General features: G+C 40.5%; 1 protein-coding gene across 3 annotated transcripts in view; it reads right to left on the bottom strand.

Annotated features, from left to right (window-relative positions):
* The window catches only part of BMPER (BMP binding endothelial regulator), a 233,886-nt gene that overhangs the window by 11,960 nt on the left and 194,350 nt on the right, over positions 1 to 27,576 (bottom strand). The gene's annotated exons all lie outside the window — the stretch shown is intronic.

Here is a 27,576-nt window from a genome sequence, read left to right as displayed (position 1 = left end):
CAGAACTTTGTGCAATGATAGAAATGTTCTGTAATCTCTACTGTCAAAGCACTACCCGTATCTGTCTACTGAGCACTTGAAATGTATCTAGTGCAACTGAGGAATCCAATTTTGATTTAGTTTAATTTTAGTTAATTTAAGTGTAAATAGCCACATGCGCCCAGTGGTTACCATGTCGGAAAGGCAGTTCATAGAATAGAGCCACCATTCAAGGTGCTACTATTTTGGGAAAGCTCTGAAATAAGAATAATAGATTCTATTACTATATAACCAAAATAGTGACCAACTAAATGAAAGCATAAAATTCCATGGCTTTCTGAAGACACAACTAGGATTCACTTTTGCAATATCTTAGAATATTAGTCTTTTGAGGAATATTGAACCCCATTCTTTAGAATGTGGGGTGACAAATTGCAAATAAGGCAAATCTTTCAGACCCCTAATTAGACTGAAAGATATAGGACTGAACCAAGGTCCCCATAGCTTAACTTGAAATATGGAAAGCATGGACGAGAACGTAAAGAGAGCTGAGATGTGTTTAAATGCAAACTAACAAATTTTGAAACGTGTTGACCTCAAAGCCATAATAAATGACCTCATACTGGTCTATACGTTCCAGTTGACAAAGTGCTTTCACATGCAGTCTGTCACTGGGTGCTAAATAGGACATAAATGAAGAGGTCATTTTACAAATGAATGGGTGGGCCCAAAGTCACATTAACAAGTGGCAAAAGAATGAGTTAAATTACATCTCCTGAAATTAGTGTTCTTTCTGTCATACATACCATAGTCCTCATTTTCATTTTCCAGCAAGTTTACTGCCTAACAATTTTGACTTAACATTGTGCACGAGGCTCCCAAGATTAATAAAATTAAACTACCCTTGTTTTTGTCATATCCTTGTTCAGTAAAACCTCTTCCTGACAGAATGTAATTCAAGGCTGAAAGCAGAAAAAGTAATATTCAAGATTAAAAGTAGCACAGATGATCTTGAAAAGTGATCCAATGTTAACATGTCCACATGTTCTCTTGGTGCGGGACACATGTACACACCTGACTATAGAGAGGAACTAGCTAGCTCTGTGCAGAAGCTGATGAATCACCTGCTCTGAGCAAGAATTAAACAGCAGAAACCACAGTAAAGGATCAATAAACTCATCGTGTACCTGCAAAGTTATGACAGCTGAACATTCAAGGGCACAGCCTTGGGAAATATGAACTAACAGGGTCAAAAGAGAAACAGACCTGAAACCTAAAGAGCCTCGTCCATTTCATCAAGCGAGAGATTATTTGATGACTGATACAGAAGACCCAATAATCAGAATAAAAAAACTGATCTCTCTCCTCTCTGCAATAATCAGTATGTTAATATCTTTTCCCACGTGCATTACAGAAATCCTGTGAAAGCACATTCGCTAGCAAAACCCCTTCTGGTACTAGACATGCAGTGCTGTGTCTTTAAATTCATGTGGAGCCTCTGGGCTTTCAAGAAAAGCCAAATAAAGCCTGTCCTTAAAATGGCCTCTAAATGTCTGCGAAGAAACCCTCCTCAACACCATTTCCTTTGTTATCTCAATTTTCATTTCAGACTAACCCTCACCCATCACATTAACGCTCAGACTTCACAGGAATATTTTCGGCTGCCCCAGGTTCTACTCTCTAATCCACTTCTACTTCACTTTCCCAGCACACTTTCAGGGCCCACCACGTTTCCTGGCCTATGGGGTGCAGGTCTCTTTCCCTTTACACAGCTCCCACTGACGTGACATGGATGGAATGGCACCTAGTAGGCCTGGTAAAATGATGGTACTTGCATGGAAAAGAGCTGGTCTCAACATGAGGAAATGCATCCTCTGATTTGAAAGAATGTCTATGTAATTCTGTAAAATTGTGTGGACAGTAAACAAACAAAATTTAATTTATTTGGGTGAAAGGATCATTGGTGAATGTTTTCCTTCTTTTCTTTTTATTGCTACTGGTTGTCTTATGAAGCTATTTAGACAATTTAAAATAAGTTATGGACAACTAAATCCAATTCATTGAGACTATTGAGAGAAAATATTTTGAGTACATGTTTAACGATTGCTACGTACATATGCTCCACCCCGCCAACAGACCACTCTGTGCCCTCAGACACAATCAATACTACAACTACCCTCTAAAACTAAGGAAGATTTGAGCTTATTCTATTACTTGGCACTCATGAAGAGCAACATTTGGGGCAAAGACGTCTGTGAAAGCCAGCCCTTCGCTTAGAATATTTCACATATATTTAAAGCCTTGAAAGATGTGTTTTGTCATGAAGTTAAAACTACAGGATGTCTTTTTTCACTTGTCAAGTTGATGATTTTTATACAAAATCGTGCCCAGGGTTTGGGAGAGAATGGAGAATAGATGGTCCATACTCTGCTGGCAGAAGTGAGGAATTGTTAGCTCTTACATCCAGCACTTTGCTCTCCTCAGCTTTGACAAGGATTACCTCATTTGCTCCACACGGCAACGGGGTACAAGGCAGGTCTTATTACTAGCCCACTTAACAGACAGGGAAGCTGAAGCTTGCAGATGTTAACAATTTTCCCAAGGTCACATGGCTGATGACAGATCCAGACCTGCAGAACCAGGACTATAACTCGGGTCTTTCTGATCTCAACACTCATATTCATAAAAACTACATTGGAAGATCTCTCTAGAGAGTGATTTGGCAATATGTATAAATAGCCCTAAAAAAGGTTCTTATTTTTTGATAGAGAAATTCCACACCTAAGGAAATAGTAACGCGTGTGGACAAAGACTTCATATACAGGGGCTTTCATCACAATGCTATTTAAAATGAAAAAAAAAAAAGAGGAAATAATCTAAATTGCCTAGAGTAGGGGCCTAGTTAGATAAATTTAGGTGACTTCTACAATGAAATATTCTACAGACATTACAATGATGTTTTGGAAATACATTTTGAAATATATTTTTTAAAAAAGAGCAAAACTGTTTCAGTATTGTGTGGTCACACACAGAACACAAAAATAACTGAAAACAGATATGACCAAATGTTCACAACAGTCAACTCTGAGCATGGACTGTGGCTCTTTTCATTTTCTTATCTGTATTTTCTACAATGAACACCTATCACTTTTCTAAAACGATAAAATCATGGTGTGTTTTTAAAACAACATAAAGAATAACATGGGACATATTAATATTTAAATCAGAATTTAAGAACTAGAGTGAGAAAATAAAGAATAAACAATGGGAGAAAATCAGAGTATCCATTTGTAGGTCTTAGGAACTTAATATTTCTTCAGCTAAAATCTTTCCAATCCGTGGATCAGAGGCCTCCTGACATAGGCTTTGATTCGATTCACTTTATGTTGTCCTTACACTTCCACTTCATTGGCCTGCTGACGCTGTGAACTTGACATCTGGATGGATGGAATGGATGGTGGAATAATTATGCATGCTTCTGATGGTTACAAAGGAATTCATTAAGAGAAAGATAAAAGCATCCTCAAATGTACTTCAAATTTCAGGGAGGGGCAAAACTATTGTTATTCAAATATTCAATTCATGTTTACCACACTTAATAATTCAGTATGAGGAAAATCTAATTTATGACACAGTGGAGTTGAACTTTTATATGTTAATGGAAGATTGTTGTACTTTCCTTAATCAGTATGCACCAATATTGTACATTTATATTCATTTTATAGAATAAGTAGCAGAATTTTATCACTTTAGTAGTTACTGAGATTTATGGCTCTGGTTTCTCTGCTTCCATGGCATTATTCTGTCACAGTTATGTTCTGTTCGATGTTGAGTTCTTGGTTAAGAAACACAGCCACTCCATTGCTCCAACGGAAAAACACAGGCTGCATTACAATTGGGCTCTTCCAGGAAAGTTCTAGAGGTAAAGAGTACCTGCCTGTGCAATCCCTTTCAAGCATACTTTCCATCACAGGAGCTTTTTAATGAATATGTTTAGAAATGATTTTCTGATTTATCCACCCTGCTTCTAGCATCTTTGCTGACAGCAGAGACGTGCAGACACGACTTTTGTTCCGGGGGTTTCACACAGCTGGGCAGTGCAGTGGTATGGAAAGAGGATGCCAAGCGCTACTGCAGGGTCCCAGTGAGCTGGTGCCATGCGTGGCAGCACTTTTGTCACACACTAACTGCCTCCCTTCTCTAAAAGCTTTATGTATGCATGGCGTGTTTCAGTAAGACTCTCTGATAGGCTTTCCTCATAGAACCAAGCACAGTATTGGTCTCAGAACTGACCTGTGGTCAGTCCCCTTCCTGAAATCTAACTTACCACAATTTATCTGCAGGGGAGCCCTCAACATCTTTTTTCCCCCCATCAAGTTACAACCACTGCCTCCTGCAAAGCTCTAAGACAGTAGCCACTAGCCACATAGAGCTACTTAAATGGAAATGTAAGTTAATTACAATTAAATAAAATTTAAACTTCTGTTCCTCAGTCACACCAGCCACATTTCAAGTGTTCAATGGCCACCATATTGGACAGCGCTGATTCATATCAGTTCCATCATCACAGAAAGTCATGCTGGATGGTGGTACCAAGACTACAGCTCCGTCTATGCTGGGAAACCATTCCTGTCCTCCCCAGAGAGATTCACAGGTGTAGAGAGATTAAGACCAAGTTTACTCCTGCTTTTTAACTGGGCACCTAGAGAAACTGCAAACTTCTTGGCAAAAAATTCAAGGTCACTAGCAATCTAGATCATCCCTCTCTTCCTCATTCATTCTCTTACGCTGTCGTAGGGAATGTCTCATTAACCCTCAGACTTCCTTCCACCTTGCTATTCCTGCCTTGAACATGCTTTCTTGTCTTTTCCACTGGAAAAATCTCATGTCCATCCTTTAAGACTCTTTAAATTCCTCCATGGTTCTCCCCGACTGGGCCAAGAAAAGTTAGCTCTTCCTGTTGGGTCCTGTCCCCTCCACACCTTTATTTTTGCACAGACCCCTTTGAATCCTAAGTACCTCTTTCCCTGTTTGAGGGAGAGGACTGTATCTTGCTCATCCAGCCAAGCACAGTGCCTTGAACATGCAACTCAGTAAATATTTGGTGACTCATCAAAAAAGTGGATGAGAATGGCCTGATAAGCTTCACCCAGCTTCCACAGGGTCAGATATCAGTTGGACACTGATATCTGGAGAGCATGAATTCCGTCCTTTCCCCTACTCCCTGGCCACTGCCTAATGTGGCCAAGGCTGTGGTGGCTGCTGGCACAGCAACCTCTCAACCAAGCTGCTTCTACGAGAAGCTTTCTGCTATCATTTTCATTTTGAACTTCTTGCACTCCTCTCTTGGATCCCAGGGGATTTTTTTTTAATATAATGAACGGCGCAAAAAAAGATTTGATGAGAGAATTCTGCTTTAATGACACATTTTCAGAAAAGCACATATTCAATATTGTAAGAATAACCTATAGCTCTTTGTGTTATTAAAAAGGCAAGCCTCCAATACTGCTAAAATCAAAACATCAAACATCTCTCCGCTTCCTAGCAACAGCATACCAAGTGATTTTCCCTCTGCTTTTTCTGGCCCAAGGGCCACCCGTCAGAAAGAGGCAAGTGCTCATGCCTTTAATACCCAGACACAGTTTTGAAAGACAGATATATTAACCATCGGGAACTCTCCACACTGCTTCTGGGAGAACAGAAGGGCCAGGCAGGAATGACAGCAGCCAGCCCCATCTGGAAGCCAGAGTCAGAGTTCTGGCTTTCCCCTCTGCCACCAGGAAGGGTCTTTGGCTGAATTATACTGTTCAACCTAGAGGTCGGCTTTCCTGAGAGAAACAACAGAATGGGGCTGGAAGATGACAAGAAAACCACATTGGGGCTATCTGGTTTTCCTTGCTCCCTGGATCTGAGAAATTCACAGAAGCCAGTGAAGGTATCTCAGGCCTGTTGCTGCCTGGCATCACTGGGCAAAGGGGAAGGGAGAGGTTACAGAAGACAGAGTCCTGTCTGGATGGACAGAAGTGTGTTTAATTACTAAGAGATGATGAAAAAATTTACTTATACTTTAATCCTTGAAATTCTGCCGTGACCTCCCTAACCTGAGTTGCAGAGAAGTAATTATAAGTGGTAGGCACAGTAGGAAGGTATATCCATGTCACATTATACCTAAGAAAATAATTTTACCCATAACTCAGTTATGTCACTGTACCTGTGCTCTTCTCCTCAAAACTATATGGGCACCCTCATACATTCACAATAAACGGCACTCTAACATAAAAAGCAGGGCCAAAAGATGGGGTAATGTGAAACAGGAGGTTGCTTTATTGAGTTGTTGATAAGAGGGGAGGGCAAACCGGCAGAGGGGAGGCCCTGCTGCTCCCTCCAGGTCCTTCCCGGGCCAGCCACAGTTTGACGCCACTGTGGCTTAAACATTGGTGAGAATATTCGATATCAAATATTGGCTTAAATATTGGTTCTATGGCTGCCTGGGGTTGCCAGGACAGCACAGCAAGGCCAAGTGTTTCTGGATGAGCTTGTCCATTTCATGAACTCTCTCTAATGAGACAAAGCAGGAGAATGTGGGAGCCCAGCTGTTTCTCTGGTTGTGGATCCTGAACTTATCTGCAGCCCAGCCTCACCAAATACCTGCCCCCCACACACAGACACAAACAGATTAGACCTGCAGCCCATTCTTAACAGCGAAGAATGAATTCACTGAGCCCTGTCTGTTCCAGCCACTAAGGGAGAGGCATAGAGATGGACCCACCTAGAAGGGGAGATTGTGCAGATACTAAAAACCAAACTCCAAATGGCACAAGGCTATTACGGGCTATTTTTGGAAGCCAATGCAATGGGATACTGAGGACTAATTCCACCGGGGGTACAGGGGGGCTGGGCAAGGGTATCCAGAAGTCTCCACAGAGGAGGAGAGACAGGGGAGCTGGGTCTTGAAGCATTCGTGGAATTTGCTTGTTTAGAGCACGAGAAAAAGGAAATCCCAAGGAAACGGAGGAGCCTGAGTAAAGGCACAGAGTTTCCAGATCACCAGATCTTAGATTTGATGGTCATGTCGTCCAACCTCCGAAACTAAAAAACAAACCAAAACAAAAAAGCCCCCAAAAGACAGTCACACAGCCTGTTCCTGAAGACCTCGTTCCCCTGCAGAGCAGCCTGGCAGGTCTATTGTTAAGATGTTTCTTCCTTCTTGGGATCCAAATCCTCATAACCTGCGACCTTACTCAGGTGTGACACCTGGAGCCACACGGAATCAGTGGGTGCACCCGTGCCTGCGACAGCTCTTCAATTATCTTCCCGAGCTCCTCTCACCCTCCCGGGTTTTCATTGTCCTTCCCTCTGTAACCACTCTCTTCCTGCCTTGACGAGAATAAAAGTCCAACTACCAAAATAACAGGGAAAAACGCAACAAACCATTCTCATCATTATTCACAGTGAACTCCTGCTGTGATTGCCTACAATCTGTTCCTGTTGTGTATACATTGCCTACTTACACACAGTTCCAATTTAAAATCTAGGGTCTCTACATTTTTACCCAATTTAGACACTCTCCAGGTCCTGAAAAATATCAATTGCTTTAATCCTCACAACACTCCCGAGGAGGCAAATACCAGAAGCTAGTGTGACATAAGAGTTCCAGAAATGGTCAGTAGCCTCAGACATCCTTCTAAAGCTAGGCATGGTTTTTGTGAAATAATGGAGGCATCTGCAGACACAGAGAGCTCCTTTACGGTGTAGCAATGCTTATGATTTTCCACAGCTGCCAATTTTAATAGGAGTCCCTCACATTTGCTTTCAGCAGAAACCAAACCACCATCATGCATGTTCTGGAACCTAAAATATTTTCTTCCTTGATAAGGCCATATACCAGATCATAGGTGAAGAATATGATCCCCATGCCCATAGCTAAGTGTTCTCGTGCCTTAGGGTTAGGGAAGGTGTGTGCATCATTCTGCTATTTGCCCCATGCCCAGGGGCTGTGACTTTAAAGGTTGCCAAAACCAGAGACTCTATAACCACTAACACGGTTAGAAATACTCCTCTTGGCAAAGATGAGCGATCTTCGCTCCAGGATGAAACACTGGCTCCACGGAGGGAAAAGCTGGCCATGATTAACAGACATTTGCTGAGTTGTCCCTCTTTGAGTGATAACTTCTTATTCTCTCAGTTTGAGCGAAGACTTCGCAGGAGCCAGCCAGGGAGAGGGAAGCCTGGTCACTACCCCCCTCTAGTGGCGGAGAGTTAGAGCGCCAAGTAACCTTAATTCTTATTCCAGCATTTACTTCTTATTCTTCACTTTTTGGCGGAAGCTGGCTGATAAAAGAGAACATAAAAATGGCTGCTTGTCAGAAAATCAATCACTTTTCTCTTAAACAAGCTCAATTCATCACTGTCACACTCACTGTAAAATAACTGTAAGACTGGTTGGACGAAACCCCTGCGCGTCCGCATGCTGACCACCGAGGGGAGCGGACCTGAGGCAGCCCTGGCCGAGGGCGGGTGCGGTGGCGCATCAGGGGGATAATGCCTAAGCTTTTCCGTTTGGGGTGAAAGCTCATTTTATCTATGCAATGCACTGAGCTTCACGTAGTTTTGTTTTTACAAAGAATGTCAAGCACAAAAGAGTACCAGACCTTCACCTAAGCAGGAGAGAAACATTGTCTACCGTGTCTGAGGCAGTAACACAGTCAGAGGCCGAAGGTGCCGGCGTGTTCCTAATATTCAGCCATCTTCCTGGGTAAGCTTGCCTCCTAATTAGTAAGATGTCGGGGTGTCTACGGTCTGGTCCCCATATTCTATAACTCGGTGGCTAAATATGGACTTGATCAGCGCTCAGCTGGCCATAAAACTAGGTGATATCCACATTGGGAAAGACCTTCCAGAAATGAGAGGGGGCTCTTTACCCAGAAAATCTCCATATCTCTTCTCTGTGGTGAGCCTGTCTCATCGTATTTCTACCCCCGACGTAGATAAACGCCATCTCTGAAATTGATTCATTTAACTTAACACTAGCTGTCTGCTGTGTGTGAAGCCCCGGGCTGGCTCCGTGGGGACTGCAGAAGGAGAGGAGATGCTGCATCACACGTGGGACTCCCACCTCGCGCGGGGCGGGGGGCGGTGGCTGGACGAGCCTGGGCAAAGCAGCGCACAGCTAAGGATACTCCGTCCGGGCTCCTCTAAATGCAGGGCCACCCTGGAGAGGGAGAGCCTCCTAAATGAGGCTTCTGAGGCACCCCGCTCATCTCTGGACACCGGGAGAACCAAGTGTGCCCACGCAGGTGCTGAAACAGAATAAGCTCTTAGGGAGCCGGGAGAGGCAGCATGGTGAGGCAAAGAGCACTGCAGGGTTACCACGCCTAGGTGAAGACCCCCTGTGTCATTTTGGGTACGTTCTTCCCCCTTTCTATGCTGGTTTTCCTTGTATGATCTCTCCTAGTGTTCTCATGAAAAGTAAGTCAGAAAACAGACGGGGAGTCCCCACTCCCACCCCTGCCAATCCCTACAAGGGAGAGAGAGAAATTCATCTCCACACGGAAATGAAGGCCAAGAGGTCAAAGCAAGCTAGGAATCGTGGTCTCCCACCTTTGCTCAGCTGAAGTTCCGAGGGAGAGGGGTCTGCATAAATGGCACTTCCTTTCTCTTTTCTCCCATTCTAGGATGGCACCCCCCTCAGCTCCATTCTCGGGGACTTCTAGCCCGGGGCTGTCCTCTGTGAAATCTTGCCTTGTGGGGCCCAGCAGTGCCAGCGCCAGTCTGCCTGTCTGGCCCACGGCTGCCTGGTGAGAGGGCAGTTATTGGGAGCACACGGTCACCAGTGGCTGTGAGGAAATCGGTGAAAGTGAAGGCATCCAGCATCTGGAGGCCACACCCCAGCCACCCGCAGCAGCCACCACCAGCCCAACTGCTTCAAAGGGGCTAAGCCTTCCAGAGGCCTTTTTCACATTAGGCAGTGGATGGCTGCCAGGTCCCACAAAACCTCCACTATGTGCATTAATGAAAGGGCGGCAGTGGCAGCCGGCCCTGGAGGAGGCGGTGCCATGATGAATTTTTTCAGATGCTGGGTACCTTTCATCAAGCATCTGCCATGCATTCTGGCTCCACAATAAACCAGCATTCACGTCCAATCACTGCACAAGAAAGGGTTGTTGCACTCCATACTCTGTGCAGTTTGGCTGTACAGGGAAAACTCAGTCCATCAGACCTAAAAGGAGAATTATCCTTCCGGAGAGGGCCACCCCATCCCCATCAATGGGGGATGGCATGTGGCCATTCTCAAATCACAGAAAAGAACTTCAGGGAGCAGACATTTCCCACATCCAAATCATAAACACAGTGGGCCAAGCACCTCCTTGCCAGCTTCCCACCCTCTGCTTGGATGAGAGCAACCTCGTATAAGCCCCAGAGAGATGGAATGTGAGGCTTGTTTCCTAGAAGCAACTGAGGAGGATATCACCTTAAAGACCCCAGGATACTCACAGCCCCAAGAGTAGCAGTTTTTTTTAATGTCACCCTGTTAGTAAGTGGCGAAGCTATGTCCATGCTCTCTCCCCTGTGACAGGTCACTTTCTATAGCACATGCTATTCCTTCCACTGGAATGTTCTTCCATTCCCTTCTCCTGGTTCAAACCTATTCCTCCTTCAAAATGCAGGCCAATAGCTTTCTTAGGGAAGGCTTCTGAGATCCCCAAGCTAGATGAAGTTGCTGTTAAACATTCTCATGGCATTCTTGAATGGCCCTTGTCACAGCCTGCAACTGTGTCCTTCTGTAATTGATCCCTCACTCCATCTACCCCACTACACTCCAGGGCAGGCAGGCTAGCTCACTATCTTTCACCAACCCTGGTACAGTGCTTGGTTGAGAGGAGAAGCTCAAATCTATTTATCTGAATGAATCATTTATAGATATTTATATAGTCAAGTCCAGATAAAGTGATTACTAAGATGACAATGAGAATCCAATGGTTAAATGGCCTGATAGAGTTTCAAGAAGTGAGCATCCCATGAGTTTAAGTACTACCAACGGGCAAGAGGAATAAGATCTGAAAACTGGCCACTGGAGTAGGCAACTAGGAAGTCAGCAGTGGCCTTAGCAGGAATAGTTTCATGGGAATGGTGGGGACAGAAATCATCTTGACCTGTATTGAAGGTGGAAAGTATGTGAAGTGTTGAGTGAAGATCATTCTTTTAGTAGATTAGCAGTATAAGAGGAAAGAAGTAGAAGTAGTTTGAAGGGAAGCTAGTGTGTGTGTGTATGTGTGTGTGTGTGTGTGTGTGTGTGTTAGGATCAAAGAGAATTGAACATGTTTGCACCAAGTAAAAAGGAGTCCAAGAGAATATGTTGAAGTTAAAGAGATGGAGGAGTCAGGTAATTGGTTATGTCATGAAGAAAATAAGTGAGGGTGGACTCAAGAACGTAGGAGAAAGATTGCCCTTTTCTTTTCTTACAGGTGCTAGTAAATTCCAGAAAGAAAAAAAACCCATAAAAATCCCTATGCATATACAAGGCTCAGTAGGGGAAGATGTGAAAATTAAGGCTACAGTTGGATGATCAGCAGTTGGATGAAAACCAAGGACCCAATGTAAATATGTAACAAAGAAGGGGGTGGAATTGAATGAAATTTGCACATGGTATTTCCGGGTGAGGAAGGACCCTAGACAAGGGCAAGATTACCACCTCTGGAGAATGAGAGTTCTGCTCCCTCTCAGTCCATGATCTTGGGGATCAATAGCAAATGAACTGAAACAAAACTAAGCCAGAGTTTTAATCAGGTAGAAATTTAGTGCTGGAGAAATTTGCCCTTAGCTCCTATGGAGAAAAAGATAATGTGAGAGTGGTTTTCTAGACCTTAATTTTATGATCTAAGATGAGTGATTGAACATTTTCCCCAAAATCAGAGGACCTGAAGTTTAGAAATCATTTTGGGGGGGGGTGGGGAGAATGGGGAGATTTTTAGATGCTTTCTTACTAAATGTTTTAATGCTCCCAACTCTACATAAAAGTCTTAATAGCAACCATTGTGGCACCCATCTTAGTTTAGGACAGTGAGTACTCAAAAATCCTATCAATAGGCTGGATGACTCATAAACAGTCACAGAATCATAGAATCAAGAGTCTTAAAAGACCCTAGTGAACATCCACTTCCTGCAGAAATTTCCTATACAACATTCCTGACGATGGTCATGCATCTGCATCGTGTCTGTAATAAGAGCTCAGTAGCTTTTTAGGAATCTCGTTCCTGTGATAGACAATTAAGGCTTCTATCTCTCAGGAAGTTTTCTTATATATTAAATAAAAATGTGTTCTGTAACTTCCACCCATTTGTTCAGATTCCACCTTCTGTTATATTGTGGAATTATTCTATTCTACTCCAGCTTCCATATGACATGCTCCTCAAATACGTTACAAAAACGAAAATGTTCTACTTAAGAATTAACTTTTGGGGGACTTCCAGAAATATTCCTATCATATCATTTTTTACCTCCTGTGCTTTTATTTCCTTTACACTTAGCAGCTAAAGGATGTTCAACCTAAGTGTAAACCTTCTTTCCCTTATATTTATTTTTTTGACAAATCTCTCTGGAGTAGGACATTGTGCTGCCCCCAAAGTTGGGAGCAAAGATGAAAAAGATGGGGTTCCTACTCCAAACTACACAACATGCTAAAATAAATTGTAATAAAAGAAGGGAAATGATGAGTGCTGTAAAAAGTAGTACAGTATTACGAAGGGAGTTCAAGGAGAGACAGAAAGATTATTTTGGCGTGGAGGATAGGGAGTGAGAAGTTAGCAAAGATTTCAAGAAGAAGACTTCATTTGAGTTATACCTTGAAAGAAAGAGTAAGTTTTACCCAGGCAAAGAGGAAGGAAGAGCTTTCAGAAAACTAATATTTCAGAAATACTTTTGTTTAAATGCCACGTGTGCCATTTGGGGATTCAGGAGCATCAAGAAAAGGAACAGAAGCCATAGGAATCAACTGGAAAGGTAGATGTGCTCAGATAACGGACTGCTTTGTAGGCCAAGCTGTGAAGCATGAACCTTATTTGGATAGCAGAGGAGTCATCGACAGAAATGAACAAAAAAGTGATAAAATACAAAACATACCTCCGGAAAGTAAGCCGGTATTAGTGTGCTAGATGGGCTGAAGAAGGCAGAGATGGAGAATTAAATGAGGGATTAAGCAGCTATTGCAGATGACCCAGCTAGGGCTTATGAGAGAAAAAGGACACAACCAGGAACTTATCTGGCGGAGCACCAGTAGAAATTGAGAGGCCACGTAAAGCACATGAAATAGGAAAAGGCATTGTCTCTAGAGTCTGAGAAAGGATCTTCTGTTAGGGCAAAAGGGAAAGCATGGGTCAAAGATGCCTCTGAAGATTTGAGCCTGGATTTAAAGTCTGTCAACAAATAAGAGGAAGGCAGGAGGCAGAGCTGATAGTGGAAAGGAGGAATGGAAGGAGAGAGAATGAGAGAATGGGTTTATATTTGCACAGGCTGAGTTCTGGTGCAATATCCAGGCAGTGATGTGGTGGTAAATGTTTAGCAACGGGCTATTAGAGGGTTGGGGAGAAGAGACAAAATCCCTAATTTGTAGCCTATGCCAATTTCTGTAGTCTAAATTCTCCCACTGTAGCTGCTTTCAGGCTACCAACATGACATCACTGATCACTGAACATGCAGTTGGGAAGATTTTCTACCAATTGGCTCTTAGAGAGCCACTAGAAGCCAGCTCCAGCACACCACTGCACCCAGTTGAAAATGCTTAACAGATGTTGGAGAGGGGAGACAGGAGTTAAGCCAGGAGTGTTCCTTGTTGTCCAGTAAACAAAACGTGACTCTTTGCAAGACAAAGTTAACACCATAGCTACAGACAGACTTGCGCATCCCTACCAATGTGTTCCAACATCAGCCCAAGTTCTCTCATTCTCTGTTACCAACATTCGTGTAAACACCATAAAAATGAGTGCTGACCGCAACCAATGAGTTTATGCTAGGTTTATTTTTCATAATGTCCTAGGAAGATTCCTCCTTTAACATTTATTATTGTTTTGCCTACCATAAAATAGTAACTAAGTGTTTTGCTAAATCAATTTAAAAGTTTCTTTGTTTCATTGCCACCTTTGCAAGTACCTATGGGCTGTCTACTGTTTTATAATTGCTCATAATAATGTTGCTCAGTCAATCATAGGATGCAATTTGTCTTAGGAAAAAAAACTATAGCCTACTGTTTATCTCTCTCCAGGTGTATAAAAATCTGACAACATGATTGATTAATATTGGGGCAGTTAATGATGCTATAAGGTTGATACAAGAAATGTAAAAGGTGAGAAAAGTGAATAGTCCATACAAAGATAATGGATGAAAGTCATGCACTGGGGAAGGAGTTGGGAAGAAAGAGGAAAAAGTAAATGGTTGAAAAGAATTTTACTATGACTCAACAGTGAAAAGTTATAATTTTTCACCCATATCTTTCCAATGACAGTACACCTATCATCATATGCCTTCTTCCGGACAAAGCAGCCAATTAATATTTTTGTGAAATCACTTCTTATAATAATACTTAGCAGAACATACTCTTCATTGCCCATATAGCAGCCAAATGTTCCTCCTCAAAAATTTCTTCTCTGATCACCAGTATCTAAAATAACCCCCTACTCCCACTCGGCCACCCTCTCTCAGATCAGAAATTATTCTGTTTAGTTAATTACTAGTTTATTTTTGGTCGCATTCCCCAACTAGAATGTAAGCTCCATGAAGGACCTTGTCTGTCTAATTCCCTGCTGAATTCCAAGCACCTAGCATAGTCACTAGCCTATAAAGGGTGCTCAATAAACATGTATGGAACAAAGAATGCTCCCACTCTCATTGATGGGACACATTTTTATGAAAGCAAAACAAAAGACTGACTGGACCTGTTTCCACTATCGTGTCTACCTTTCTGTCTAAATATAATGCCCTGCCACATTAAAATAACACAGCAGGTCAAATAATTTAAGTACATAATTTGGGGTCCTGCATAAGACCATAGACAAGCCATTTTAAAGAAACATGACTATGATTGTTTGTGCTGATTTTTCCATGGCATACTGAGAGCAACCCACAGTACTTCCCAGGAAGCCCTGTGGCAAGGTAAGGTAAATGTAGGTATGAGTTTCCTTCAGCCACTCATTCATCCAACTAACCTTTACTAAGCACCTACTACATAGAGGCACTGTGCTGAGAACTGGTGATATAAAGATGAGAAGTCAAAATCTCCATCTTCAGAGACATAAAATAGAGTGAGAGAAACAGATATAAAAATAATTTCAATACATATGATCAATATTACAATAAAGATATGAAGAAAGTTCAGGCAGACAGCAGAAGAGGGAAGGATCAATAAAGCTGGAAATGTGGGCAGAATATCTGAGAAAAATGCATTGAAGGGGGGACCAATAATCACTAGTGATCTTAGTCTTGCATGAGTTTGAAAGGCAAACAAGGAAAGGAAGGATAGCAGGGAGAATAGCAGCTATAAAGCCATTAAGTCCTGAAACGGCACTACCTAGTAAGGGAGTTACAATTAATTTTACGTGGCATGAGTGGTTGCATATATATGAGGGAGGACCATAGTCTTACCAAAATATAACAAAGACAGCAAGACAAGAGAACTACAGACCTACTTACAAATATAAGAGCAAAAAATGTTGTATAAAATATAATTAAATAGAATCCAACAGCACATTAAAAGAATAACATGTCAAACCAAGTAGTGTTTGTTTTAGGAATACAACGTTGGTTTGATATTAAGATATTAATGATATAATTTTTCACGTTAATAAATGAAACAAGAATAACTATGTATTCTTGTTGACAGATGGAATATGATACATAATAAACATTTATTCCTGGCTTTAAAATTTTACAAACATGGTAAAACTGAAAGAAAATAGTGCTTCTTTAACACAATGAAAAATGTCTATCTTAATTTGTGGAGCCAAAATTATTCCTAATGATGAAGTATTAAAGGCACCTCAGTAAGTCCAAAAACAAAGGATGTCTACCATTGCTACCATTAAGTAACACTATTATTATCCTCTAAAGGATATATATATATATGTATATATATACACACACACACACACACACACACACAAGAAGACAAACAATAGACACAGATTTTAAAAAAGGAAAGGGCAAAATTATACTTGTTTGCAAATGATATGATTATCTATAATTAGAAACTTCAAAAAAAATAAGCTGTAAAAATAGTTTTACTAAATGCCAGCAATAAGTGCTTTGGAAATACACTGTACAAAAAGATTCAATTCACAATACCAGCCAGTCAATGAAATAAGACTTTAAAAATGCAGAATATATATGAAGCAACCAACAAAATGCACTGTGTAAATGGAGAGAGACTTCCTGGAATAATATGGTAGACTTTATTTTCATATTAAAAAATTCTATATTCTGTAAGTATTAATAATGTGAATCAAAATTACAAATTTAAAGAAGATAATTTTAAAAGTCTCTTTGGCTGCACAGTGGAAGCTGGGGTGAAAAGGCAGAGTTAGTGTCCATAGTGGGAGAGGGATGCACCTGGGGGAGGAGGGAGAGAAAGTCGAAGCACAAAGACAGTATGATGGTCAATATCAAGGCAACAATGGTTGCTAATGCAACCAAAGAAATGGATTTTAGATATGTTTAAGAGCTTACATCAACATGATTCAGAAACGGATTGAATATTTGAGCATGAGAGTTAAAGGAGAGAGAAGAATCAATGACTTGTATATTCAACAGATATTTGATGAGTACCTTCTAGGAGCAAGGCAGTAAAGTAGGCACCGGGAACCATCTGTAATTAACCAGGAAGATACACTACTTCCACATCCTCTTAGAAAAGACAATGAATTAAAAGATATAGTTTCAACCCACAAGAAATTTAAACGTATTTCTTTAAGGACAGACAAACAAAATCTAAAGTGGATCTTAATTAGCTGGAAATTATAAAGAAATTCTGCCTTCAAATTAAAGAATTTTAAACAACCCTGATGCTGGGGGACACAGCCTGCAGAGATTCTGACTTAATTGGTCTGGAGGTGGCCAGGGTATCTGAAAACCCCCAGGTGACTCCCTCGTGCAGCCCTGATGGAGAACCCCAGAAGCTGAACCTCATCACTAGTAGATCTTCGTTCACGGTCTAGACATTGACTCCAATGAAACACAGCTAAGAAGGCCCTATTCTTAGTGTTCACAGCCGCACCAGCCCCTAACTCTCCCCCAGGAATCCTCAGTCAATAAACTCTCTCTTTCTAGAGTAGAGGAACTAAGATACAGATTTTTAGAATCTCCTGCAAGCTAAATAGTTTTTTCAACCTTAAAAGTGCCGAAAACACAGTATAGTCTGATTCTCTTCCACCTCTGTTGTATAAATAAAATTGTGGGGTGAAAATATAAGCCTATTACACCTAAATTTGCATTAAAATAATTTTACTTAATTTTAGAAATGCTGTATACTTCTGTGCAATATTCTATAAAGAAAGAATTTTGATATTAAAGAATGTAATAGAAGAACTGACTGGAAGAGTTTCTGTGAACTCTGAGGAGAATGTTCTCTTTACCCGTTAACCTTTGCATGAGAATCAGGTAATTGCTAAGGCAAATGTTGTTTCAGACCTTGGATGAAAATCACCCCTGTGTACATATTCTAACTCCGAGAAAAATCAACAGTCTCATCATTATTAGAAACATTCCAAAGAAAGAACTGTAATCTTCTCTCTCAGAGACCTTTACTTTCAACTGTCCTTCGACTAAAGGTCACTGCAAAACCAAAATTCTCAAAGGGAGGAATGAAGGAGTTAAGGGCAAAGGACAGAGTTGCAAGAGCTTTCTTGTTAGCAAGCTCTCCAACAAAAACAGCTTCTATTTCTCAAAGCTTTGCTCTGCAGGACCGGCCTCCATGTTCAGGCAAACTGACTAAGGGGCTGAGGGTCCAGCTGAACTTTGGGCCCATGGTCCTTCTACTTGAACTGGCAGCCTCCGTCTCATCTGGGTCTCCACCTGGGGTTTGTTAGAAATGCAGAACCTCAGCCCTAACCAAAACCCATTGAATCACATTCTGAATTTTAACAAGATCTCAGGGGATTTGAATGTGCATTCAAGTTTGAGAAGTCCTGGACTAGAATAGAGCTACTGGAAATGCGGTCCATGGAACAGCAGCTTGAGCATCACCAGAGAACTAGGTAGAAATGCAAATTACTGGGCTCCATTCCAGACCTACTTAATCAGCATCTCCGGGGGGCTGGGGGGCAGAAGGGTGGGACCTGGGGCCCAGAAGTCGTCATTTTTAACAAGCTCTCCAGATAATTCTTGTGCACAGCCAGGTTTGAGAAGCAGTAGTCTAGAACAGGTCTTTGCTCCACCCCATCCCTACCTCCAGAGCTCTGCTTTCAAAGAGCAGTACAACACACGCCCGGGCCTGAAGACAATCGGCCAGAGTATAAGGAGAAGAGAAACGAACTCCTAGTTATAGTTAATACCATCCCACCTGATGTTAATATATATCTTTATATTTTATAATGTACATGATGTGCTAACATTAAAATACATATATAATTATATTTGTATGAGTATACTGTAATATATATATATATACGTGTGTGTGTGTGTGTGTGTGTGTGTATATATAAAGGATATATGTTCAAACAATCTTTCACTTATAGGAGTGAGTGCTTAAAGACATTCAGAGACTGGTTATGGGCCCCAGTGACCCACACAGGTACTCACCGGTGTACTGAAATCAACTTTGGGAGGAGTCACAAGTAATATGTTTCTAATAATAGTTAAAATATATACAAATTATAGTTTTCTTATTCATAAATTGAATTCAAATTAGATTCAAAGTTATCACCATAACAATATGGCTCTTAGTCACTTACATTCTGTCATACTCATCTATTGACCATTTAGCCATCCATCCACCATTTCCCAAACATTTATGCGGTAGTGATTAAATACTATATTCCTAGTGCTAGGACTATAACAGCGACCCAGATAGATTCCATCCCTCCCTTATGCCTTTATGACATTTCCCAAATGGCTCCACGATCAAGCAAGTTATCACCACTGATGAGACGAAGGTTGTGATTGGAAAAATAGAAAGAGCTGGGAGTACTGACTAGAAGCAGTAAATTTGGTCTACAAGTGGGGGTGGATTCTCTGAAAAACTGATAATTTGAGCTGAGACCAAAGGATGACTAGGAGTTAAGTGGAGGAGAAAAGGAGGAATTGTAGCTTCAGAACAGGATGGTACATCACTCATCATTATGCCACAGCCAGAGGTTACCTTTATCATCTGAGGATGAATCTTGAGTTCTCACTCCTTAGAAATTTCAGAGTAAAATGATAAATCCAGTGGTTTGAAATCTCAGTCTTAATTTTTTTGCAGAGCATACTTTTAATTCCTATGTTTTAAAAAATCGAAAGTTTGGGTCCTGGCTCACTTTCCCACTCCCACCCCCACTAAAGATGTCTGAGGGTATTAAAAACAAATGTTTCACAATGATAGAAATCTTCTAATGTGCGTGTCTCTAAAATGCTCATATTATCAATGCTGTCGGTAAATTTATTTTTTCCTATTTTCATGGTGATTTCATGGTATGGAACGCGCAGCTGCATTCCTCAAAGAGTCTGCTTATGCTTCATTTATTCCCTCGCTTTCTCCCTCAGCAAACTTCCATTGAGCATCTACTATGTGTGACACCGGCGGGCAGGACACTGGGCAAGGAAGATGGGGTCCCAGCCGTCATGGAGCTAAGAGTTGGGCAGGGAACAGCCAAGGTCTCAGGCACTTAGCATGTTAAGGGCTATGGTAAGAGCTGCAAGGAATTTTGTAGCATGAACCTCCTCTGGGTCCCATCCTGAGCTAGGGAGCGCAGAGGAGGACTAAACTCAGTCTGGGAAGTCAAGGATGGTGGAGAGAGGTCTTCTTTTTCTTTCAAAAAGCTAATAATCAGGGCTTCATTAGCTCCTTCCAGCTCTATTTCCTAGCTATGGGAAGGCATTTAGCTTTCTATAGACAAGCAAAAGTGACTCATCTTTTTTGAGTGCAGAAAACATCCTTGCTCTATATTTCTTTGGTCCTCCACAATGCTCTAGATTTGACCCACTGCACTGGGTATGTCTTAGATGCCCAATAAATGTGATTGTTACCTGATTGAAAATTCAAAGGAGAAGAAAATTATTTCATCTGAAGTCCTGGAAGATGCTCACGGAATAGCAATCAAACTTAACTCAGAATTGAGTCAGTGATAAGGGTGGATGTGTATTTCATCCTTATACTAAAGATTATCCTAAAGAAAACTGACTCTATAATTCTTTCTTGTTTAATATTCATGACCCAAACTCTCAGGGGTCAAAGAGAAAAGTGAGTAAGAATGCAAATGAAGAATAAACTTCAAGAATAGAAGACTAAAAGTCAAGTCACTTTTTAAGAATAAATAAACTTAGGAAAAATGGAAGGAATTCAGTTTGAAATTGTAAACATTAGGAACTTTTGTACAATAAAAAATAGAGAAACCAAAATATTGAAACTAAAATATGAAGTTTTAGCTGTGTATCCCTGGGAAAGTAACTCAAACTTTTGTTCACAATGAAATATTTCAAACAGAAAAGAACAGAGTAATACAGCAAGCAGCTATGTAACCAACACCAAGAATTAACAAATGTTAACATTTTGCTATATTTGTTTTAGGTTTTTAAAAGAAAGAAAACTTTAGAGATATAGTAGAAATTCTCTTTGACCCCTTTTATCCCTAATTCCATTCCCCAAAGGTAAACAACTATCCTTTCTTTATGACAATTTCATATTTTGACTACATATAATTGTATCCTTGAACAATATGTGGTATTCTTTTATATTTTTAATTTTACACAAATGGTGTCACACTGTGCATATCCTTCTTGTACCTGATTTTTCCATGCAATGTTATTTCTTCAAAATTCATGCATGTTGATATTAGTATATCTAGTTCATTCACTTTAACCAATGTGTAATGTTCCTTTTTGCTGTAAACTATTCACCTAATCACGGACAATAAAATATTTCCAATTTGGGGCCACTATTAAAAATACTACCAATAAGCATCCTTGTATATGTATTTTTGCCATCTTTTTGAGAATTTTAAAAATTTAATTGCCTTGTGTGTTACATCAATCTTTGGAACATGTTGAGACTTTTTGGAGTCTAATAAGTGGTCAATTTTTGACAACATTCCATGAAATGTATCCTGTAATTCTTGAATGCAGAGCTCTATATATGTCTACTAAATCACTCTTTATTCTAATTACTCAAATTTCCTATATTCTGACCAATTTTTCAGCTTGACCTATCCATTTCTGAGAGTAGTGTGTTAAAAATCTTTCCCTATCATTAAGGAGTTGCCAAATTCTACTTGTAAATTAGACAATTTTTGATGGATATGTGAAGGCAATATGGTTAGGAATGGACATGTGCATGACTGTGACATGTTAGCATGTGGTTTCTAATATCTCATTTTCATTTTATTACCTTTAATTTTATTTTATCTGATAGTATTGCTATAACAGCTTTCACTGGTTAGTGTTAGAATATAATTTTTCTACCCCTGTACTTTCAATCTTTCCTTGCCATTCTGTTAGATATTTCTCTTGCAAACCACATGTAACCATATATAGCTCCTTTTTTATAAATTTAATTTGAGAGTCTATAATTTTTTTTTAAAGATTTTATTTTTTCCTTTTTCTCCCCAAAGCCCCCCTGTACATAGTTGTATATTCTTCGTTGTGGGTCCTTCTAGTTGTGGCATGTGGGATGCTGCCTCAGTGTGGTTTGATGAGCAGTGCCATGTCTGTGCCCAGGATTCAAACCAACGAAACACTGGGCCGCCTGCAGCGGAGCGTGTGAACTTAACCACTCGGCCACGGGGCCAGCCCTGAGAGTCTATAATTTTTAATAGGCAACTTTCAACCATGTATAATTTTTCTGATTACTGATCTATTTGAGTTTCTGTCTTTCATCTTTTTATGTTTTCTATTTATAATGGTTTTTCTTCTTTATTTCCCTGATTTCTACCTTTTATTTTCTTTAGGACAACAAAATACTGTCACTGTCCTATGCAGCAATCCTGTTACTGGTTGTTTACCCTGTAGAAACAATTAAGAGATCAGAAAGCATATGTACATGAAGGTGTTCCATGAAGCATTGTCTATAATGTTGAGCTAGAAACATCTGTCCAATGATAGAGCACATGATGAAATATTTTATAACCGCTATCAATATTTCTTTTTTTTTTTACTTTTTAAGGATTTTACTTTTCCTTTTTCTCCCCAAAGTCCCCCGGTACATAGCTGTATATTTTTAGTTGTGGGTTCTTCTAGTTGTGGCATGTGGGATGCCGCGTCAACATGGCCTGATGAGCGATGCCATGTTCTCACCCAGGATTCGAATCGGCGAAACCCTGGACTGCCAAAGCAGAGTGTGCAAACTTAACCACTCGGCCATGGGGCTGGCCCCAGCCAATATTTTTGAAGCCTATGTAGCATAATGAGAAAAATATTGAATGATGTTCTATTAGGAGGAAAAGCATAATATAAAATTCCATGTTTACCATGTGCACCACTATTTCAACCATGTAGAGATGTGTTGGTGTTTGGTTGAAAGGTGTTCAGCCCATCTTGTTCCTTTGAGCAGCATGGCCCTTCTCTGCCGTGAGTGCTATGTGGGTACCCTGTCACACGTAATTTGAACATTTGACTCAACCTGTGTCCCACATCCCTCGCTGTTTTTCACTCTCACCAGTCCCAGCCAGTGATGCATGTACTCATCCAGAAAGTTCTCCTGAACTCACTGTATTAGAGTTCTCCAGATAAACAGAACTAATAGGATATATATATAGAGAGAGAGATGATATTTATTTTAAAGAATTAGCTCAGAAGACTGCGGAGGCTGGCAAATTCAAAATCTGCAGGGTAAGCTGAAGCTGCAGGAAAAAAATGATGCTGCAGAGCACAAAGGCAGTCTGCTGGGGGAATTCCCTCTTCTTTGAGAGGTCAGTCTTTTTCTATTAAAGCCTTCAACTGATTAGATGAAGCCCACCCACATTATAGAGGGTAATCTGCTTTACTCAAATCTACTGATGTAAAGGTTAATCTCATCTAAAATATACCTTCAGAGAAACATCGAGAATGTTTGACCAAATATCTGGGTACCACTGTCTAACCAAACTGACACAAAGTTAACCATTACACTCACTTTGTTCATGCTATTCATTCATTTATCCGTCCATCCTGCTAATTTTCATTGAATACCAAATATATGCCAGGCATTGTTGTCTCCCACTTACTCAGGGTAATGCTTCCCCCTCATGGCAATGAATCCCAGATTAACTGGCCACCCTCACACTCAGAGGGAATCTGCTCTGGAAATGCTCCCCCACTTTGAGCAGTGAAGGCCTTGTGAAAAAAGAGAAGATGCAAATATGAATAGTTGTGTGCAGAGATAGTAGGGTAATTTCTTTTAAATTACCTTTTTGTGACTTTGTTTTATTTTGTTTTGTTTTAATAAAATGGGGCATATGAATTCAAGGCTTTCTTAAGAAAAGAGAAAGTGGAAAAACCATAACAAACAAATGCATTGAAGGTCAAAATTTAGTTCTCAGGAATCTTCCGAGGTTTATGCTTAAATCTTTAATGCAGGGAATACAAGTTCTGGAAAATGCTTTTTCATCCCCTCAGGATGGCCTGCATTTATTACATTAGCAGAGTGTCCTTTTAACTGGCCTTACAGCAACCTTTCTGATGCCAAATTGGCAGAACGTCTTCTATCTCGACCTTCTGTTTTTGGGTGAAAAATGATTTTTGAAGCAAGTTTGGCTTGTGCTATGCAAGGACTTCAGAGACCCACAGCTTCCAAAGTATTAAATAACAGCTGACAAAAATGAAAATTAAAAGATAATAGTAAACAGGGCAATAATAACAACACTTTAGAATACCTTTCTTTCTGTTATCATAAAGGTCCTAGGGGTAACAGGATAATTATTTTATTGCTTCTCTTTAGAGAAATTGAATATCAAGAGTGTTGTCAACATAACATCTTACTTGCCTGTTTCCTGTTACTTATGACTTTTTGACCCCAGAGGGACCTGGGACAAGATATGGCTTCTTGACACAGTCTGAGGAGCTGAGTTTAGTGCTTCTGACTCAAGGGACCCTTGAGACATACTGATGAGAATGTGAGATTAGTACTTTTGACTCTGGTGGTCTTGTAAAATTGGCTGTGACAAGTGAAAAGAGCACAATTTTAAATTTAGAAATACCCCACGTTTCTCAGGTGGCCTCCCATTGATGAATGAGGCAATTTGACCTGAAGCTCTGATATTTTACTTTCACAAATAATTTCCAAAAACTTAAGGGTGGATGCGATCCTTCTTGGGAAGGTATGGGTTTACATTTATGTGAAGAGTCTGCCTCTGCAGCATTTCATAAGCGTTATTGTCTATGTACCAATAATAATAATGTGTATGAAGGAAAAATAATGACTTGAGAATCCCCATTGGCTTTTGGAAGTTATTAATGCATGATTGCTGGACCAGGATAATCTTTTTGCTGTTGTTGTTGTTGTTTATTGTTGTTTGATTTTGTTAAGAATCATGGAAATAAACAGTTCTAAGAAGATGGAAACAGCTGTTTGGAAAGGTAAAAAGAATAAAACATTGAATAAAAAAATGGAATTTCTAAAGGTTTCAAAAGTCTCTCCCAACTTCCACAATTCTGTAATTCTGAAAAGCGCATAATTCAGAGAGACAAAGAAAATGAGCTATAGAAATCTAATACGTGACAAGTTTTCTTTCTTTGTAAATAGAGGAATGAGTCAATAAAGTGAATAAGGCCAGAGAGAAGGCAGATAGAACAAACTATATTCCATTTGAGAAATCCATACTCTTTACCTTCACCAGAAGGAAGACGGCAACCATTCCTCCATCCACATACCCATTCCTCTGCTCATCCCTTCACCCAGGTATCTGTCCTCATGTCCTTCCTTCTTCCTTTCTTCCTCGCTCCCTTGCTCCCTCCCTCCCTTCCTTACTTCCTTCCATTCATCCATCCAACATTTTGCTGTAAACTACTACTGCCTACTACTAGGTATTAGGATCACAGCCATGAAGAAGACAGGCAGGCTCCTATCCTCATAAAGTTTATATTCTACCTCATTTTTATCTCATTCTCTCATCAGTGCAACAAGATATGAATCATTCATTATTAATTTTTAACATAAGAACTAATGCCATCACATTAAAAGATGCTGCATATCAACAGTTATCAAAGAAATGCAAACCAAAACCACAATGAGATAATGCCTTACACCCACTAGATTGGCTACCATCAAAAAGTGAGATAATGACAAGTGTTGGCAAGAAGGTGGAGAAATCAAAACCCAGATACACTGCTAGAAGGAATGAAAAATGGCAGCCACATCAGAAACTGTCTGACATGTCCTCAAATGGTTAAACATAAAATAACTGTACAACACAGCAATTTTACCCTAAAGAACTGAAAACAGAGGGGCTGGTCCAGTGGCATAGTGATTAAGGTCGTGTGCTCTGCTTCAGCGGCCTGGGGATTGCAGGTTTGGATCCCAGGCACAGACCTAGTACCACTCTGTCAAGCCACACTGTGGTAGCATCCCACATAAAATAGAGGAAGACTGGCAGAGATATTAGCTCAGCGACAATCTTCCTCAAGCCAAAAGGGGATGATTGGCAACAGATGTTAGCTCAGCACCAATCTTCCTTACACACACACAAAAATAACTGAAAACAGGTATTCAAATAAATACAAGTGCATGAGTGTTCATAGCAGTACTATTCAGAATAGCCAAAAGGTGGAGACAGGCCAAATGTCCACCAACTAATGAACAGATAAACCAAATGTGGTATAGCCATACAACAGAATATTATTCGACCATAAAAAGAACTGAAGTACTAATACTTGCCACAACCTGAATGAACCTTGAAACTATCATGCTAAGTGAAAGAAACCAGTCACAAAAGATCCCATAATATACAACTCCATTCACAAAAATGTCTGGAATCAAGAAATCTGTAGAGACAGGAAGTGTGTTAGTGGTTGCCTAGGGCTGGGGTTGAAGTGGGATAATGAGGAGGGGTTAGCTAGCGTACAGGGGATCTTTTGGAGGTAATAAAAATGTTCCGAAATTGACTTGGTGATGGTTGCACCTATCTGTGAATATAATAAAACAATTTAATTGTACATTTTAAATGGGTGAATTGTATGTATGTGAATTATATCTCAATAAAACTGTTAAGAAAAACATAGAAGAACTAATGCCATGGCCATTTTCTCAAGAGATTAGTCACCTGTCTCCTAAGGCAATCACTCTATGTTTAAATATTTGTACTTGTCTATTTGTACCATTCTTCCTTGTATTAAAGTTATTTGTGCACAGGTTTATTGTCCCCTGCTAGAACGCAAGCACCTGAAGGGCAGGACTTATATCTCCTTCATCTTTGTAACCCCTGAAGCACCCAGTATAAAGCAGAAGTATAAAACACAGTAAGCGTTTAATATACTTTTGAGTGACAGAACCATTCATTAGTTCAAAATTAAGAATTATTTGATTAATTGGCAATTCATAATTTTTAAAAAACACAGAGTGAATGACAATCTTTCCCACTTACCATATTTTCTTGGCTCCCTGTTACTGTCATTAGTATGATAGCATGATGACTTGAATTGTTACTGTGACCACCACGATCTGGCTTGGACCCACCTCTCCAGCCTCATCTCATCCACCCGTCCTCTGCCCTCAGCTTGTCTCCTTTCAGTCCCTGAAATATGCCTTGCTCCTTTCTACCTCAGGGCCTTTGCACTGGAGTTCTTCTGCACTGCTCTCATTTGATTCAGGTCCACTCTTCTTCAAATGGCAGCTTAAGGTTCTGTCCCTCAGGACATCTTCCCTATGGCCCAAGACCACATCAGGTTTATGTTATAGCATCTCACAACTCCTTTCACTTTTCTTGATCAAACTTTGCACTTATCACAGTTTGCAATAACACTTCCTTGTGCGATTCCTTAACATCTTTCTCCCTGGCCAAACTGTAAACTCGGTGAGGACGGAGATCCTGCCTCTTTGATCTGCATGTGCATCCGCAAGCCTAGCACAGCTCTTGGGATCTACTAGGCACTGAGGAAATACTTTTGAATGAATTCCTGAATTGGGTTCTTAATAGCCAATAAAGAAAAACAAAGTGCAAAAGAACCTCACTGCTAATATGAGCATGAATCCATAAATTACTCATTCATGTGTCAAACCTGGTTTAAAGAATGAAAGTACAAAAGGATGATGAGAATCCATAAATGGCAACTGCTGGACACAGTCAGGATCAAAAAGTCAAGTCATGTAGCCCTTCGCTGGCTGAATGTGCAGCAGCAGCACAGTCTGCGACGTAAATCCCCAGGGGTTTGGGTCTGGGGGGATGGAAGCCAATTCCCAGAGATCCTGGAAAAACATGTGCACGTGTTGCTGCTTGTGGCAGAGTTTCT

Source organism: Equus quagga, chromosome 8 (genome assembly GCF_021613505.1).
Source record: "Equus quagga isolate Etosha38 chromosome 8, UCLA_HA_Equagga_1.0, whole genome shotgun sequence".
Lineage (NCBI taxonomy): Eukaryota > Metazoa > Chordata > Mammalia > Perissodactyla > Equidae > Equus > Equus quagga.
The sequence above is the reverse complement of the archived record's forward strand: the minus strand, read 5'-3'. Positions and strand labels throughout refer to the sequence as shown.